The sequence below is a fragment of the Canis aureus genome, chromosome 27, assembly GCF_053574225.1.
Source record: "Canis aureus isolate CA01 chromosome 27, VMU_Caureus_v.1.0, whole genome shotgun sequence".
In the NCBI taxonomy this organism is placed as follows: domain Eukaryota; kingdom Metazoa; phylum Chordata; class Mammalia; order Carnivora; family Canidae; genus Canis; species Canis aureus.
In genome coordinates, this window is record NC_135637.1 from 20,930,764 (window position 1) to 20,947,487 (window position 16,724).

Below are 16,724 nucleotides of genomic sequence, written 5' to 3' on the forward strand. Positions count from 1 at the left end.
GCAAGCACACTAAGACTTGAAAAAAAGTGGATAATGTGAAGAACTTGAAGCAGCTCCAGGAGAGATGCAGCCCTCTTGGTAACTAGGAGCAACACGTCTGTGTTAATGCCAGGCAGGGTCACCAAGGCAGAGAGAATAGGGACAGGGAGCCCAATTCCAAGGTGGCAAGATCCACTTGCTGAGGACAAGTGCTGGTTCAGGGCAGGGAAAGACTAAGAGAAGGTGCTGGGTGGGTGGTGGGCTCACAGGAGGGCTTGAAAACCACTCCCTCTGGTGATGGGGTGAGAGGGCAGCTGTTGCCACTGGCATCAGACCTGGTTGGCCTGCTCCCAGAACCACAGGCCACCCAGGAGCACCTAGGGAGTGAATGGGGGCAGGGCTTGTTCTCACAAAAATGAGCCTTTGGGAAGCCCTGGCTGGGGAGCAAAACCACCAAATCTCAGACTCCCCTATATGGCTTCCGGGATCGAGTCCCACATCAGGCTCCTTGCATGGAGCCTGCTTCTCCTCCACCTGCCTATATCTATGCCTCTATCTCTCATGAATAAGTGAAATCTTAAAAAAAAAAAAAAATGTTATCAGCAGAAGGGCCCCAACCCAGTATTTTTGTTGGAGGTCATGGAACCTTTGTGGAGGAGCGACATACAAGTGGAGACCAAAATGGTAATGGGTGTTACTAGATGACTCCACAGGTACTGGGTCCAGAAGGGGGAACATTATGTAAAAGGCAAAGGTAAGACCCCTCATGGAGGTGGAAGGTACTGGTGCTCCCACCCATCCTCTCATCTATCCCCGTGCACCCCTCAGCTCCTTGCACCTACAGTTCAGGGTTAACCCAGCAACAGGGAAAGAGAAATCTAATAATCAGAGTAATAATAGGAGCTGGTTTTTATTTTTAGTGTTCCCACGGGCTCAGCACTTTACAGACATCACCTCATTTAACCCACCTCACAACCCAGAGAAAGAGAGGATTACTATGGTCTGTGTACTGGAGAGGAAAGAGAGGCTGGAGAGGGTTGGTGGGGGCTGTCCAGGGCCGCAGGGCGATCAGTTAGCTGGTGGAGGGGGTAGGAAAGCCCAGCAGAAGAGGGCCTGGGCCACAGTGCTTAGGAGATCAGGAGACAGAAGCCCAGGTTGGTGGTGGGTGGGGGTAGGTGGAGGGGGGATGGGAGGTGTCTGACAGGAGGGCTGGTCTTGACTCTGAGCCAGGAGCCAAGGATCAACAGCTGCTTCAGAGGGATCAGGCTAGAACAGAAATGAGTACAGCCTTTGGAATGGGGGCAGGGAACCAGGACAGGGCACTCTGGCCCAACACCATCAACATATTTACTTAAATGTTAACACCCCCCCCCCCCCCCCCGGGCGAAGCCCCACTTGTGTGTGGGCCAGGCATCCTTTGCTGAGAGCTGGGCTGGTAGTACCCTAAGCGCTCTCAGGGTAGAGCAGCTCCCTTCAGCATCATCTGTCCACAGGGAACCATGATCTTAGCACCAGGATTCTGCAGCTGGACCACCTGGGTTCAAACCCCAGCTCTGCCACAGCCTGCCTATGGGACTGTGTTTATCTCTAGAGAGTTTGATTCTTTTTTGTGTTTCTAATTTTTCTACAGTGATTGTGCATCCTTTTTTTTTTTTTTTTTTTTTTTTTTTAAGTAACTTTTTAAAAAGGGATTTCTACCACAGATCACCTGGAGATGAGGAGCTGGACATATTGTAAATTCTTGGACCTGACAAGGACCAGCTGCTCAGGGAGTAGACAATGACCAGAGAAGGTAGATGGGTGGAGGGAGAGGCAGGAGCATGAGAAGGCCCAAAGGCCTTGAGATCCAGGAGTGAAGGGAAGCAAATCTGGTCTAACCAACCCTCCAGCAGGTCCCTCCTACAACTCTTCTATGGCAGACCGGTGCTCTAACTGTATGCCTCATTGCATCCCAATGTCCCAGGGCCTCTTCATGTTATCCTACAGCCTGCAGGGGCCTTCTCCACTCAAAACTCCCCTACTGGCTTCCATGGCATTTCTAACAATACCCTGTAAGGCTGTGTGAACCCCTTCCCCACTCCCTGCCCACACTGTCCCTCTCCCCTTGCTTACCCTGGGGTCTTCTTACAGGCCAACCTTGGTTTCATCCCAGGACCTTTGCACTTACAGTTTTGTCTCTATCCAGTGCCCAGTGCTCTCCAGTAGGAATATAATGTAATTACAAACTTTCTAGTATCCACAAGGGAAATTATGGGTTTGGTGTTTTGTTTTGTTTTGTTTTTGGTTTATTTTTAAAGATTTTATCTTCCAGTATTCCAGTAATCTCCACACCCATTGTGGGGCTCAAACTCACAACCCTGAGATCAAGAGACACACACTCTCCCAACTGAGCCAGCCAGATGCCCTGGGAAATTATGTTTAATAACATATTTTATTTACTCTAATATATTGAAAAGTTATCACTTCAGCGTGTAATCAATATTTAAAAATAACTAATGAGATACTTTATGTTCTTTTTTTTTCCTTCTCCATTAAGTCTTCCCCCCCCCCCCCCATTAAGTCTTTGAAAGCTGGGGTAGATTTTACATAAGAGGGCATCAGTTCAGAAGGGGTGACAATCTCCACATCAGCTCTAACCCTTCATTCACACAACTCAAACATCACCTCCTCCAAGAGGTCCTCTTTGACCACTCCAACCACTATCCCATCCTGGCTGTAGTTCCTTCATTGTCGTTACCACTCTGAAATGATGTTATTGACGAATAGCTTAGCATCTGTCTCTTCTACTGGGGCACAGACTCCACTGTGTTTGCACTCTGGGGCACGTAGCACATAGGTGCCCAGGGTAGGCAGGTGGTAGGGAATGGGCATGGGCCCCCAGCACCCTGGACTGTGTACCTCATTCCCAATTCTACTCGGTGAGGAGAGGCAGAGGCCTGTGTGTGTGTGTGTGGGGGGGGGATGCTGAGAGGGGGAGGATGTGCACACACACATACCCACAGACACACACATAAAGACCTCCACCCCCTCCCCTGCTTCTGAAGAGCGGGCCCAGAAGATGGGCCTCCTTTCAAAATCAGCCCGGCGCGGAAAAACAGCTGTGACAGCACAAAGCCGAGATTGAATCAGCGACGGGCCCGATTGCCTGGTGACGGTTACAAATGATCTGATGTGGAAAAGACAGGATCAGATGTGTGCAGAACAACGGCTGCTCTGAGCCCCCACATGCCAGACAATGGGCTGCTGGGCGGGCGGGTGGGCAGGTGGCTCCCAGAAGCCCAGGCCGGAATGTGCCGATCGGTGCGGGGCCCAGAGCAGGCTTAGCATGAAGTGGGCCCTTCTGGGCCAGGACTGGGCTTGGCCCTGTACCCTCACCTCCTCACACAGGGCCCACTTGACCAGGACGGTCACTTACACAAGGCAAAATCAGACACACCCCAAATGCCCAACACCTAGGAAGAAAGTCCTCAGCATGAGACGAAGTGCTGAGCTCTGGGCAGATGGATGACAGCTGAAGCTTTCTTCATCAGACTCATTACCAAATACTAAAAGATGAATTTTACTTTTGTAATGGGGGGGGGGGACTTTCTCCCTACTTCTTACACCCCACCAGCCCCTAACTTCTGCCTCAGAAGGGTGGGCAGGTGTCCTCTGCCATACATAGCTCTGCAACAGCCACTGGAACCAGCTCTTACCCTACCCCCAAGAGGCAGGGCCAGGGGATGAACCTCTGTGTGAGACTCCCAGGCTCTCAGCCACTTAGTACTGAATGTCAACTTCTGGTTGACCCTCTCCACTACCCTGTGTGAGAAAGCTGGGTCCCGAGAGACCATGGCTTGCCCAAGGGTGCACAGCGGAGGCGGCTGAGCCTGGGGCTTCACACACCTATCTCTAGTTTCTATACTAAGGCCAGGAACAGAGTAGATGCTCAGTAAATCCCATCAGAGGGATGCACTCAGCCTTTCCTTCTCGACCATTGTTTCTACCGCCCAGGGCTCACAGCTCTCCTCTCTGGTCACCTGCCCTGGCCCCTGGAGTGTCTCCCTCATTTCACAGCACAGTGTACCTATCACCTTGGTCCTATAAACCCCTCTGCTCATCTGGAACATGGAGAACCCACAGAACCAAGTGTGCTCAACAACACAGGTGGGTGAGTGGGACATGGGCTGGGCAGCAATCTGAGTCCCATCCTTAGCAGTGTCATGGAGCTTAAGGGCTGGGAAACTTCTAGAAATGGAGGAGAGGGCTCCTTAAGAGGTCTGGGCAGGGGGCTGCTTCACCCAGCCTCAAGCCCATCCCGAGAAGTATGGGCATATCCACACCTCCTGTTCTCCAGAGGCAAGGAGAGGCTCAGAGAGGACCAGGGTTTATCTAAAGCCACTTGATGGGGTCCGGAGGTGAAGCCAGGTCTGCTGCACTCTGAAGCCCATGGCAGAGCCATGCCAAGGGAAGGTTGGGATTCCAAGTGAGCACCCAGTGTCCTACTGGCCACTCCTGCAATGGGCACTGGGTCACCTCCCCTGGATGTCACCCTGGCCCCGAGTAGTGGGCATGACTGCAGGCCAAGAGGCTGATTCCAAAGGGGCTAGCTACCCTGAGTACAATGGAGTTAGTCTTCTACCACCACCACTAGGATGGTGTCCTACTGGGCCTCACGCTCCAGAGCTGCAAGGTGCTGCCCCTTATCAGCAGTATCCAGAATGGCTAAAGCACAAACCCAGAATCCTGGCTCTGCCACTTGCAGCAGGATTCTCTTGAGGAAGTCACCTGGTCCCTTGGGGGCCTCAATTTCTCCATGTGAAAAATGGGGCTAGAAACAGTACCTCTGTCACCTGGCCATGGTGAGGACTAAACTGGATGATGGTATGTGGAGTGCAGTCCCTTACTCAGTGGGGCCCTCTTAGCTCCTTGAAATCCACCAGTCACTGGGCACCCACTATGCCTGCAACATCATCAACAAGGGCTAAGGGTGATAGCAAATGGCTTCAAGATGTGAAGGGATTTTTCCACAGCCAGAGCAGAGCAGGGTAAAGGGACAGGGAGGTAGAGGCAGCCCTGTCCTGGAGACCCTTGAGACCTAAACCCCAACTCCTTCCAGCACAGTTTATGCTCAACTCCCAGGAACAAGCCCCATAAGCACCAGATGAGAGTGGGCGTGGCTCCACTCACAAAACCTTGGCTGAGCACCTGCAGTGCCAGGCTGCGGGGCCGATTAGGCACACGCCCAGCAACCTCAACCCCGGTCAGAGGGAGCCTCAAGGGAGCCCAGAGAAGAAAGGTCATTCCCAGGAGGAAGGGGGAGCATCTCAGCCCCTTGACTGTGTGCTTGGGAACTGCACAGAGCACAGAGGCACCCCATGGGCTTCGTGAGTCTGATGAGCCAGGTCTTGTAGGGCTTACTGAACGGTAGGGTTGGGGTGTGAGGGTATTCTGGGGGTGGGACCCAACCCCATGGGCAGATGCCAAAGGCAGCACTTCGCAGTTGTTCACACTGAATCTTCCTAACCTCCGTGATCATGACCGCCACGCCCACAGCCCCTCAGCATAAGAGAACATGGGTGGGCAGTTTGGGTGGGTTATGCAAGAATGGACACAGCCTGGAGGGGTTGGGGTGGGGCAGTGGGCTTGAAGGCCAGGCTCAGGTCTTAGCATGTTATCCACAGACCAGAGGAAGCTACAGAGAACATGCGGTGGTTACAGAGAAGACACTGGAGCTGGCCTATCTGGATTTAAACCCCAGCTCTTCCACTCACCATCCGTGCAGTGTTGGGCAGGTCAACTAACCTCTCTGTGCTTATTTCCCCCATCTAAAGGGAGGGGCACAGGTCAATGAGGCTGAATTTTGGCACACAATGAATTTCACATGTTCAGTAATTGGGGGGAAAAAAAACAAACCCTGAAGGCTGATGGACTGAGACAGTGCCTAGTCGAGTTTGGGGACAATCTGGTCGCTGGGCCCAGGGCACATTTTGACTCAGGACAGTGGGCACAGACTGGCACGGCCCTGCCAGGGGGTGCCAGGCCCTCGCTGGGCCCAGGGCACATTTTGACTCAGGACAGTGGGCACAGACTGGCACGGCCCTGCCAGGGGGTGCCAGGCCCGGGGCGGGGGTTGGGGGGCTGGCAGCGGCGGTGGCGGCTCAGGGCCTTGCTGCACACAGAGTGTGCGCGCGCACGGCTGTGTCTGTTGCTGCAGCAGCTTCTATGCAAACATGTTAATTTGTTTTCATTTTGTGTTTTTTTTCCCTCGCAGGATAATTGGGTGAGTTTGAAGTCTTGGCGAGGCTGCTGATTATAGCTATTTGGGTGGTGCCCTCGCGGGGCTCTGGGCCCTGCCTCCTGCCTCTGGCAGTGAAGGCGGCGTCTGGGGGTGTCTTGAGGGGTGCACGGAGCTGCTAGATTGGCTTCTGGGGACACAGAAGGCATGACATCCTGGGACCCACACCTCATGCTCCCCGCCCAGACACCACCGTATTCCTGAAGGGTGCAAATCCCACCCACAAACATCTTTTCTTTGCCCTGTTTGCTACAGTGGAAAAAATAAACTGTGACATGGTTGCCAATATTTAAAAGAAAAGAAAAATAAAATTTCACCCCAAATTCTCATTGTCTGGTTTGCCTTGAAAACAAACAAAAATTGGCAGCTCTGGAACCTCTGAGCCCACATTCCCATGAGGCCTAGCAGCAGCTGCTTTGTTCATCATGTCACCTGGTTGGCCCCTGTGGGCACCTGAGTTTTCCACCCTGGAGATGGGCACAGGCTTTGGGGTTGCATGGTCTGAGGCTCAGACCAAGGCTCTGCCCTCAGAAACTGTGGTCTCCGCCAGTATCTGCCTTCCTGAGGCTTTTTTCCCATCTGGGAAACCCCTGCCTCACTTTGGGAGGCTTAAAAATAAGATGGCTGAGATTTCGGGAGGAGAGTTGGGACTTGGAAGGGTTGGCTCCCTTTCGGAGAGGGTAGGCTGGGGTGGGAGCTTCCTGTTCCCAGGTGTCCTGTACTCGATCCCACCCTGGGACAGCCTCATCTCTGAGCTGTTTTGTATCTGTTTCTTCCACTGGGCAGGGACTGGATCCCTGAGGCCAGGGCTGCGTCTCTATCTCGGACTTCACTGACAGCCTACTCTGTGCCACGCTGTAGCAGAAGAGCTGGGAGAGGCATAGGGCTTGGGGCTCTGGTGGCAGGAGGCAGGGTAAGGGACCCAGGGGGGACTCCAAGTCCCACCCGGATGGAGGACAGCTAGGGGAGTGTCGAGCGGGACTTACTCTGCTTGGAAGGGATGCATGTGTGCTGGGGTGTGCATGTGCATATATACACATGCATGCATGTGTGTGCATGTTGGGGAAGGGAACAAGGGCAGTCCCAGGGGAAGCCCTGGGCTGACAAAGGCACAGAGGAGGGAATGGCCTGGTGGGTGCAAGCTGGATCTGGTGGGTGCCACGATATGCCATGGAAAGCCAGGTGGCATTTGGGCTGCCTGGGGGTGTTCTGGGCCTCCCACAGCACAGAGGGGACTTGGTCTGTGTCTATAGTGGACAGCTGCCCAATGAGAAGAGTGGAGGTCAATAAGAGACTAAGGATTGGGCCTTCCAGGAAACTACCTGCCCTGTGTTCCTAGGACTCTGGACAAGTCACTTCAGTTATCTGAGCCTCGGTCTGCCTATCTGTGAAGTAGGGCTATGGCAGGGACCCCATGAGACAATCCCTGCCATGTGTTGATGCTCCTAAGACTTACCCCACATGCCTGCCACCTGCACACTGCCTCAGCTTGTCCTCTTCCCTCTCCTAGAAAGGGGTAGGGATGCCAGAGAGCCCAGGCCACATTCATGCAGCCTGACCATGTACAGGCTCTAAACTCAGCACTTTACCTGTGTCCTGGCACGTCTCCCAAATGCTCCCTAGGGGTGTATTCTCTTCCATTCCCATTTTTAAGCTAAGGAGACTGAGCCTCTGAGAAAGGTTAGTGGGTAGGGCAGCCCTCAACGAGGTCCTGTCCTCAAACCCCACTAAAGCTACAGCTGCTAGGGCAGAGTCTGGACAGGAAGGAGGGACAGAATGGACGCCTGGTGCCTGCCCATGGAACAAAGGCAGCCAGCAGCCTTCCCAAAGCCACTGCAGCAATGGAGACGGGCACCTCAGGTCGCAGCCCTGGTCCCGGGACCAGCAGGGTACAAAGGGCAACTCCATGGAAAGTAAAGGCATTGAAGCTGGTCAAACACTGGCCCTGTGAGCAGCTGTGAGTACGGCACATTCCCTGTCCTCTCTGAGCCTATGTCTTCATCTGTAACGGACTACTGCCAAAGCTTTGCCTGCAGGGTTGCCGGAGTGTCTGGCCCCATGCTGGCGCACAGTAGGCCTACAGCCAACCAAGTTAATGACTGCCCTTGGCTTCTCTAACAGCGAGGTCCCAGAAAACAGGAGCAGGCAAATAAATGTCAGAAGGTGGCGGCAGGGGAGATAACAGGCTCCCTGGCCAGTCTCCGGGGGGTGGTGGCAGACCTCTGTGGAGGGCTCAGGCCTCCCCGGTCACACAGGGTGGCAGCTGGCAACATCCCCTCCCCCACTGAGCACCACACAAAGGGGCCTCTATTCCCTGCTCTGAGCATTTATCTCTGGCCGGCTGGGCCGCACCGCCCTCTCCCCACTGTGCTGGTGGCCCTGCCTGGCCCGAGCCTACCCAAGCCTACACAAAGGCCGGTGTGTCCCTGCCAAGCCAGGCTGGCCTTAGAAGACCCCATCCACAGAGAGCGAGAGAGCTCAAAATGGTCCTGGGGCAGGTTCATGGTGTATAGTGAGGCCTCATGTCCAGGGCCATGATGAGGAGCTGGCTAGGAAGGTGGGGAAAAGATTTTGGAGCAGATGAATCTGATTGTGGCTCCATCTGTCCTGAGCTGTGTAACTTAGGTCAGTATGGACCTCAGTTTTCTCATCTGTACAATGGAGACAATGCCCAACTCTCGGGCTTCTAAGGGCTCAGTTAGGCGAAGCCTAGCACACAATCAGCACCCCGGAACCAGATTAGAGGTAACTGGGGGAGCCTCACCCTGAAAGCCTGGTGGGTTCAACCCCCTGGGGAAGGAGGGGGCACAGCAACCCCTGTAGACCACTCCCTCCAGCAAGATCCACGTACACTGGTGCTGACCCACAGGCCAGGGTATGCCCCCTCCTGCCTGAGCCCCTCCGCAGGCAGTGGATCACGGCAGTTATTATTTATGAGAACATGACTGTGTCCTAAGACTTTTAGATCAGTCATCTCCTTTCAACCCCACTGCTCCACTGAGAGGTGGCATACCAGCGATAGGCTCTGGAGCCCAGCGAGCCAAGTCCAAATCCCAGCACCACTTCCAGCTGTGAACCTCTTCGTGCTCCCTGGGGACAAGAAGTGCAGCCAACCCTCGTGGGGCCTGTGCAGAAACCCAATGGGAAGCACCTGCTCCATGCTCTCAGCCCGGGGCACAACCTCAGTAAGCCTGAACTCCCCACCGCTAAGCTGTCAGTCCTAACTCACAGATGAGGAAACTGAGGCCTAGCTGGCAAGCCACATGTGCCTGGTGTGCAGGAGGAGGGCGACAAACCCAACAGATCACTCAGGGTTTGAGGCTGAGCCTAGTGGACTCCCACTCCCCCTCTTCTGCCTGAGGATGCTGCAAACATATTTTGGCAGTTTTTTCTCCTCTTACAGCTGTCCTCAGCTCGGTGGGCTGTGCGGCTAGTGCAGGGTAGGGTGGGAGACCCAAGCCTGGAGCCTGACCCGTCCCCCTGGCTGACCTCCAGGAGCCCTCACCCTGCCACACAAAGTCCCCCTTCTCTCTCTCCCGCCTTCTTGGGACGGCCAAGTGAGCAGCGGAATACCAAGTAATTAAGTCGGCGCACACCATCCGGGCGCCCAGGAACACTGTGGAGTTTCCCTTTTATGTTTATAGCAATTGTATGAAAATGTGCAACATGGAGCGGCACCAGCTGACAAATGAGACGAAACAGACAGGATTCCGGGCCGGCTTTTTTCCGGGCCTGATTGGCATTAATTGTGAGCGTTTACAAAGCACAACTCGGCGCCTGACATTTGCTTCAAGCGAACATTTCCTTCTAATAGTTTTAATGATTACAACGGGAGCTGGTGATCACTGCGGGGCGGGGAATGGGCTGCCTGGTGCCTGGCCTGGGCTCCTGCCAGGGGTCTGACCAGTCTGTGCTTGCCTGGGTCCCAGGGGTCCCACTTACCCGGGCTACCTGTTGCAGGAGGGCTGCACCAAGTACCAGTCCTGGGGCACCAGGACCCCCCACATGGGGCCAAGCTGCTGGCACAAACTGAGCCGCCAGCTTACAAGTCTATGGGGAAACCCACAGGCATGGTGATCCTGAGTGCAGACCTGGGGCAGAAGGAGGGAGAAGGGAGGAGGGAAGAGCAATGGGATTTGGCTGGCTTGGTTCTGAGGCTGGAGGGCCTCAGTTGCCTCATCTTATGATGTGGGTTAGGAAGGATCCCACAAATGCTGACAGCTATTTCTTTGCCATGTGACCTTGGTGAAATCCCATCTGTGCTCTGGGCCTATCCTTCACCTACAAGGCGAGTGGTCTGAGTGTGTTTTCCTCACATGCAGAATGGAGTTCATAATCACCGCAGGCTGCAGAACACTTCCTGGACTCCACCAAAAAGGGTGCAAAAAACCCTGAATCTCTTGGCCAGCCAAGGGCCTGTATCCCATTTCCTCCCGGTGAGTCCTCCAAATACCTCACTCACTCACATGTCCACTCAGTAAACATCAAGTGTCCTGATTAGGAACCTGGGAAGGAGGGGTGCCTGCGGGGCTGAGTCAGTTGAGCGTCTGACTCTTGATTTTGTCTCAGGTCATGATCTCAGGGTCAGGCAATAGAGCCCTGCATGGTGCTCCCTGCTCAGCACAGAGGCTGCTTGAGATTCTCTCTCTCTTGGGATACCTGGGTGGCTCAGTGGTTGAGCTTCTGCCTTCAGCTCAGGGCGTGATTCCGGGATCCAGGATCTAGTCCCGCACTGGGCTCCTTGCAAGGAGCCTGCTTCTCCCTCTGCCTGTGTCTCTGTGTCTCTCAGGAATAAATAAAAAAATCTTAAAAAAAAAAAAAAAAAAAAAGATTCTCTCCTTCTCCCTCTGTCCCTCACTCCATCCATACTCACTCTCTAAACAAAGCAAAGACCTTCCCTTGAGGAAATGAGATGACAGACATAGATGCATTTTGGATGCATTATCCCATTGACTTCTCCCCATTTTACAGAGGGAGCAACCAAGGCACAGAGAGGGAGGGAGAAATGAAATCTCCCAGTCGTGATGAGGTGGCCTGGCAATCAAACCCTGGCAGGCTGCCTCAGAGCTGAGTCCTTTCAGACCCACCTGGTGACCAGCCTACTTGGGCCCTGGGTGGGAGCCCCTTCTGAGGGTCTGAGAACAGCTGACCTATGAGAGTGGGGTTCATCTGCCCAGCTGGGATCCAGGAGGCCTGGACCACCAGGAAGAAGGGAATCTGTAGGGCCGGGCTAGGATAGAAATGGAAGAGGAAGCCCCTCATCTGGGGGCCCCATGACACCATTCTTTCCCACATTTCCATCAATGCTGGGCAGTGCCCCACTCCATGACAAGTCCTGCTGTAGAGGCCAGGCAAACAGCATCAGTGAGATGGCTGCAAAAGGACAGAGGGTCCTTGGACAGCTATGTGGCATGTGCAAAGGCCCGGAGCTGTGAAATTACCCTGGGGGGTTCGAGATGCTGGCAGTCTGAAGAGGCAAACTGAGTGGTGATCAGCAGTCGGCCCTACCCCATCCGGCCCCCTGGCTTTGCCAGGCCCACTCTGTAGGAAGCCCCCCGGATGGGTCCCTGCTCTGTGCTTGGCTCCAGCCAGCTAAACCTTGGCAACTGTTCCTTTTGGAGTCAGTTTGGGGTGTGGGGCAGGGAGAATTTTTTTTTTCTAAATGGGGATTTTTTTTCCCTTTTGCATATGGTGGCACAGATGGGCCCATGATCCATAAAAACTGTTTGCAATTAAACTCCCACTTTGCATGGCTGGATTTGTCAGTTGTTTGAACCTCGAGTGTGGGGTTGGTTCCACACTGACAGGAAGATAGGACTCAGGGCAGGGTGGGGCTGGATTCTGCAGGATGGGCGGAGGCCCAGGAACCTGCTCTGGGCTTGGGGCCCGAGCTGATGGGGTGTCATGACAGCTGTGCCAACTCCCTCTCTGGGCATCCCCCAGCCCTCGCCAGGAGTCGGAGTGTGGCCAGGCGGCTGGGGTGGGGCTTGGCAGGGTTTCCCAGCCCAGCGGAGACTTGGCCAGTGCTGGGTGCCCTGGCTGTGGGGGTAATGAGGGGGGGAGAGAGAGGAGCTAATCACCACTCAGCCCTGCCAGAGACTGGGTCTGGGACAAGGACAGGCAGGAGGGTGGCTGGGCAGTGTGAGCCATAATGGGGGTCCAGCAAGCGGAGTACCATGGCAGGTTCAAGGCTGAAGAGCCAGAACCACTGGCCCAGTTGGCAGAAAAGTCTAGGATGGTGCCAAGAAGAACTGCCAAGAGCCAGCAGAACTGGATCCTTCTTCATCCCCGGGGGAACTGGACCAGTCTCCTTATGCCTCCGTGAAGCAGGTAGAGAAATCAAGGCAGACACTATGTCAGGGGCCCGGGATGCCCTTGCCAAACCAATAGGCTCTGCCTTTGGGAGCCTTTTCAGAGGGCTTCTAGAATGGGGACAAGGGGCCTGCACCCCTTTACTACCCTTGGCCTCAAAATGCCAGCCTGCCTCCCCAGCTGCCACCTGGGGATGCTTCTTGTTTGGGTTAACAAATGCAGCATTTGGCTTTGGGAAATCCTGAGATCACTAATAATTGTTCCCTGATGAAAAGAAATAAGGCCCTATACCCCCTCCCCCCCCGCCCCTTCCAAGCGAGGAAAGAAAAGTCATAAAAATAGCTTGTTATCTCACCTATTGAGGCTCCGACTGGATGTTACTGCTAATTGGGTATAACATCCTTGTCTTGTTCTCTCAGAAGCTAAATCAAGAAAGCGCCACTGCTGCGAACTAATTATATCTCCGGCCTGCAGCCTGCAGCTCGTCTTTCCCTTTATTGAGTTAAAAAATGGTCACGAACCTTCATCTTTTATCCCCCCCAAGCACCGGGTCCAGGCTATCTGCATCCGGGGCGGGAAGGTTGAGGAGGGGCTGTGGGTAGGGACAGCAAGGTGTAGAGTGCTGGGAGGGAAGCCCCTGCCCCTGGTGTCCGCTTGGCTCCCTCCCCCAGCCACCACCCCAGGCCTCTGGCCTCTCTCCTCCTGGCAGCAGGGCCCACTGGGAAAGTCAGAAGCATGTCAGTCCGGTGGTCAGTCTGGTGAACATTTGTTTGCTTATTCATTCAATGCTGCTCTAGGCTAAAGCTTCTGGTAGACCGAGGTAGCCCCAAGCACCAGCTAACCTCACCCTGGGTTCAAGGAAATGCTGATTAAATACACTGAGATGAGCTGGGATCATTCCTCTGCTCAAAGAGCTGCCACAATTCCCTACCATGGAGTCCAAATGCCCAGAATGGCCCTGGCTCCTTTCACAGTCCCCCATGTCTCCATATTCCAAACAAATCCAGACATACTGGTCCCTCAACCCACACTGGGTCACTCCTGCCTGCCTGTCTCTGAGCTGCTTCTCAAGCTATTCCTTTTACCCAGAGGGGGGCCTGTCCCTTTCTTAGAAGCTCCAGCTCTGCCTGTCAGAAGACCACCAATCTTTAAGGCCTTTGAGGACACCTCCTCCAGGAAGCCTGCCCTGTCAGCCTGCCACACTCAGCCTGGCTTCAGGCTGTGAACCTCGAGACCTGAGTGGTCAATGTCAATTCAGCCACTCAGCAAGCGCACTATCCTATTCTGCTTAATGGCTCTGAACCTCAGTTTTCTCATCTCTAAAATGGGTTAAGATTTCTTCCTAGAGGTGCCAAAAGGCACACTGTAGGTGCTCTGCAGAATGATGAATGAGAGAGTATCCATGAAGGACCAGAACTCTCAGAAAGAGCTCACTAAAGGCTGTTACTATTATGTAGGATGAAAGCTTTTGGAAGCCCCCCAGGGCACTTGAAGTGAGCATGCACTCGGCCACTTGCACACAGGTCTCTTTGGAGCTGGAGGGAGGCAACACTCTTACACCTCAACAGCTCCCGCAATCGTAGAACAACCTATATCCACAGAGAGAACCTGCCAGTGTCCCTAATTCTGGTACCATATGGAGATGGGCTGGAGCGACCTCTGAGCTCATCGAGGCCAGGCAGGCAAGCAGGCTTCAGCTCACAGGCCCCACTGATTGATTGGAGCTGCCTGCCCAGAGCCCTGGAAAGAGCCCAAGGTCAGGGGAAGAACTCAGCAGGGGAAGAGGGCAGCAATTGATTGGCGATGTCTGCCAAGGGCACAGCGGTGGAAGGCAAGCCAGGCCTGCCACAGATTTGCAATCCTTGACATTTTACAGAGGACGCAGCTGAGGCTGGGTTGAGGTGGGAGGTAACTCACTCAAGGTCATGCATCTTATAAAGAAAACAGCTGGGCCAGATCTGAGTCCCTGCTGCAGCCCCTGCCCAAGGATCCTCCCAGGACAGCCCCACCCAGCCCAGGGTTCTCACAGGAGGAAGACAGGCAAAGCTTGCATGGACAACCAAGGGCATTCTGTCCACCTGCCATGTGGCCCTGGGCCATCACTTTACCTTGCTGAGCCTCAGTTTCTTCATTTATACAATAAGGATAAAAATACCCTCCCCACAATCCTATGAGGATTAAATGAGAGAACAAAATGTCAAAGCAGGAAGCTTAGTCTGGAGCACAGCAGAGGCCAGGAGTGTCCTGTGATTCCCATAATAGGCAAAGGTGTTTAGACAGAAATCTCCACCAAAGCCAGCAATCGAAAATGCTGCCACCTCCTCCTCCATGGAGCCCTCCCTGGCTATCCCAGCTGGTAGTAATAGTTTCTGCCTCTGATTTCCTAGCACGCTTTGAGAATCTGCGGCCCCAGAGGGCAGGTGCCATATGTGGCTTGTTTACCGCAATGCCCCTGCTCCTGGCATAGGGCCTGCACACTGTGCATTCTTGTACTGTAGTGACCAACCCACTGCACTGTGATGGTGTGTCTGAGGCCTCACCACCTTTTAAGGTAACTGGGCTTGTTCATTTTTGCGTCCCCAGCACCTGGCAGGGAGCCTGGCACAGAGCAGTGAGAGCTCTCTGAATGAACGGATGAATAAAGAGTAAAAATAGCAGCTCCTGTTTACTGCCCGCTTGCAATGGGCTCCTGCCAAGCCTCACAGCTGCCCTCCAAAGCAGACCCCTGGCCCATCCAACAGATGTGGAGATTGAGGTCACGAAGATGCTGAGGAACAGGGCTAAGCTCCAAATTTCAGGCCCAGGAACTGGAGGCTGGGAGGCCCTGCCACCTCTACCTCTCCCAGCACCAAGCTCAGGCTTGGACCTTGTGGGGCAGCTGCCCCTGCCTTGGCAGTGCATCCTGGAGCAGACAGCTGGCAGCTGGACTTCCTCCTCCCCCTCCTCCTCCTCTTCCTCCTCCTCCAAGGGAGGCCCCCTTCCCCACAGACTCCGGGTCATTAAGTTCTGCATCATTAAGTCCCTGTCCCCAGGAGCCTGTTCACAGCCAGCCTCGGCCTTAGCCCCTGACCTCCCAGGCCTTTGTCCCCTGTGCCCTCTGCACAATGGCAGGGGCTCCCAGGGCCCCAAACAGCTGCTACGGCTGGGATACTGGTTTGCTGCGGGACCAGGGTGACTGACTGGGGCCTGTGCCTGAGCCCACCCACTACTGAGGGGCTCACACTCACCCGAGCACTCTGCGTGCTCAAGCTCATCCCACCCACAAGCCTGGGAGAAAACTGCTATTACTTCCCTGAACGGACGAGAAAAGTGAGGCCCAGAGAGGTAAAGAGACTTGTCTGGGGACACACAAGCAGGGAGAATGCAGGAGCCCAGGGTTCCATCGCAATCTGCAACTCCCAAGGCCCTGCAAAGGTTGCCAGAATGACCTGTCTGGCACCCATATCATCTCCCACCCCTCCCTGTCAGATGCCTTTGCTGCCTTCAGGTTGTGGTTCCTTTGGACACATCAAGTACTTAGCTTAGCACTCAAGGCCCTGCACACTCTCGTTGTTTTTCTCCCTTTACCTCTAGCCTCTTACAAGCTCCCCCTGTCCTTCCTGGTCATTTGTTTGAATATCAAAGACCCTCTGCCAGCAACATCATCATTTACTCCACGCAGTCCTCAGGCCTGAGAGCAAAAGCCCCCTCTGTCAGGAAGTCTGCCATGACCAGCTGCAGTTTTTTCCTCCTCCAGCCCTGCTCTGGCTCTGACCAGAATTCGACTTAGTTGCAGATTCATCTTCCTCCCCGTGGAGGCTGTGGGCCATCTGATACCTTAGAGCTCTGCCACATAGGCGGTGGCCAGAAGGGTGCCCTTGCCCAGACCCCGAAGTGGACCCAGGGGGTGATGGAGGGGATAGCTGGAGCCCAGGCTCACTCTTTCATCCTCTTCTCACTGGCCATGCTGTGTCCTGCATCCCCACTTCTGGCCCCCAACCACTTCACACTTGTGCTCCTTCCTGGCTCTGTGACCTTGGGCAGGGAAGTAGCCTCCCTGGGCTCCTTTTCTCCCCGGTAAAACAGGGGTAGTAACAGCCCCTGCATTTCTTAGGGCAATGACATACATCCGGGAAGGTCCCCGACAGGTGACCTCTACCCAGGAATGCTCACTATT

At 54.4% G+C, this 16,724-nt stretch overlaps 1 protein-coding gene across 6 annotated transcripts in view; it reads right to left on the bottom strand.

Moving 5' to 3' along the window:
• Positions 1-16,724, bottom strand: part of FAM222A (family with sequence similarity 222 member A) — a 56,347-nt gene that overhangs the window by 34,654 nt on the left and 4,969 nt on the right. Inside the window, exon 1 of one of the 6 annotated variants that reach the window (XM_077876005.1) lies at positions 12,924-15,630. The exons of the other annotated variants lie outside the window; for them this stretch is intronic. The gene's annotated coding sequence lies outside the window, so the exon portion shown is untranslated. Of the gene's footprint in view, positions 1-12,923; positions 15,631-16,724 lie in introns of those variants that run through there. 6 annotated transcript variants of the gene reach the window in all.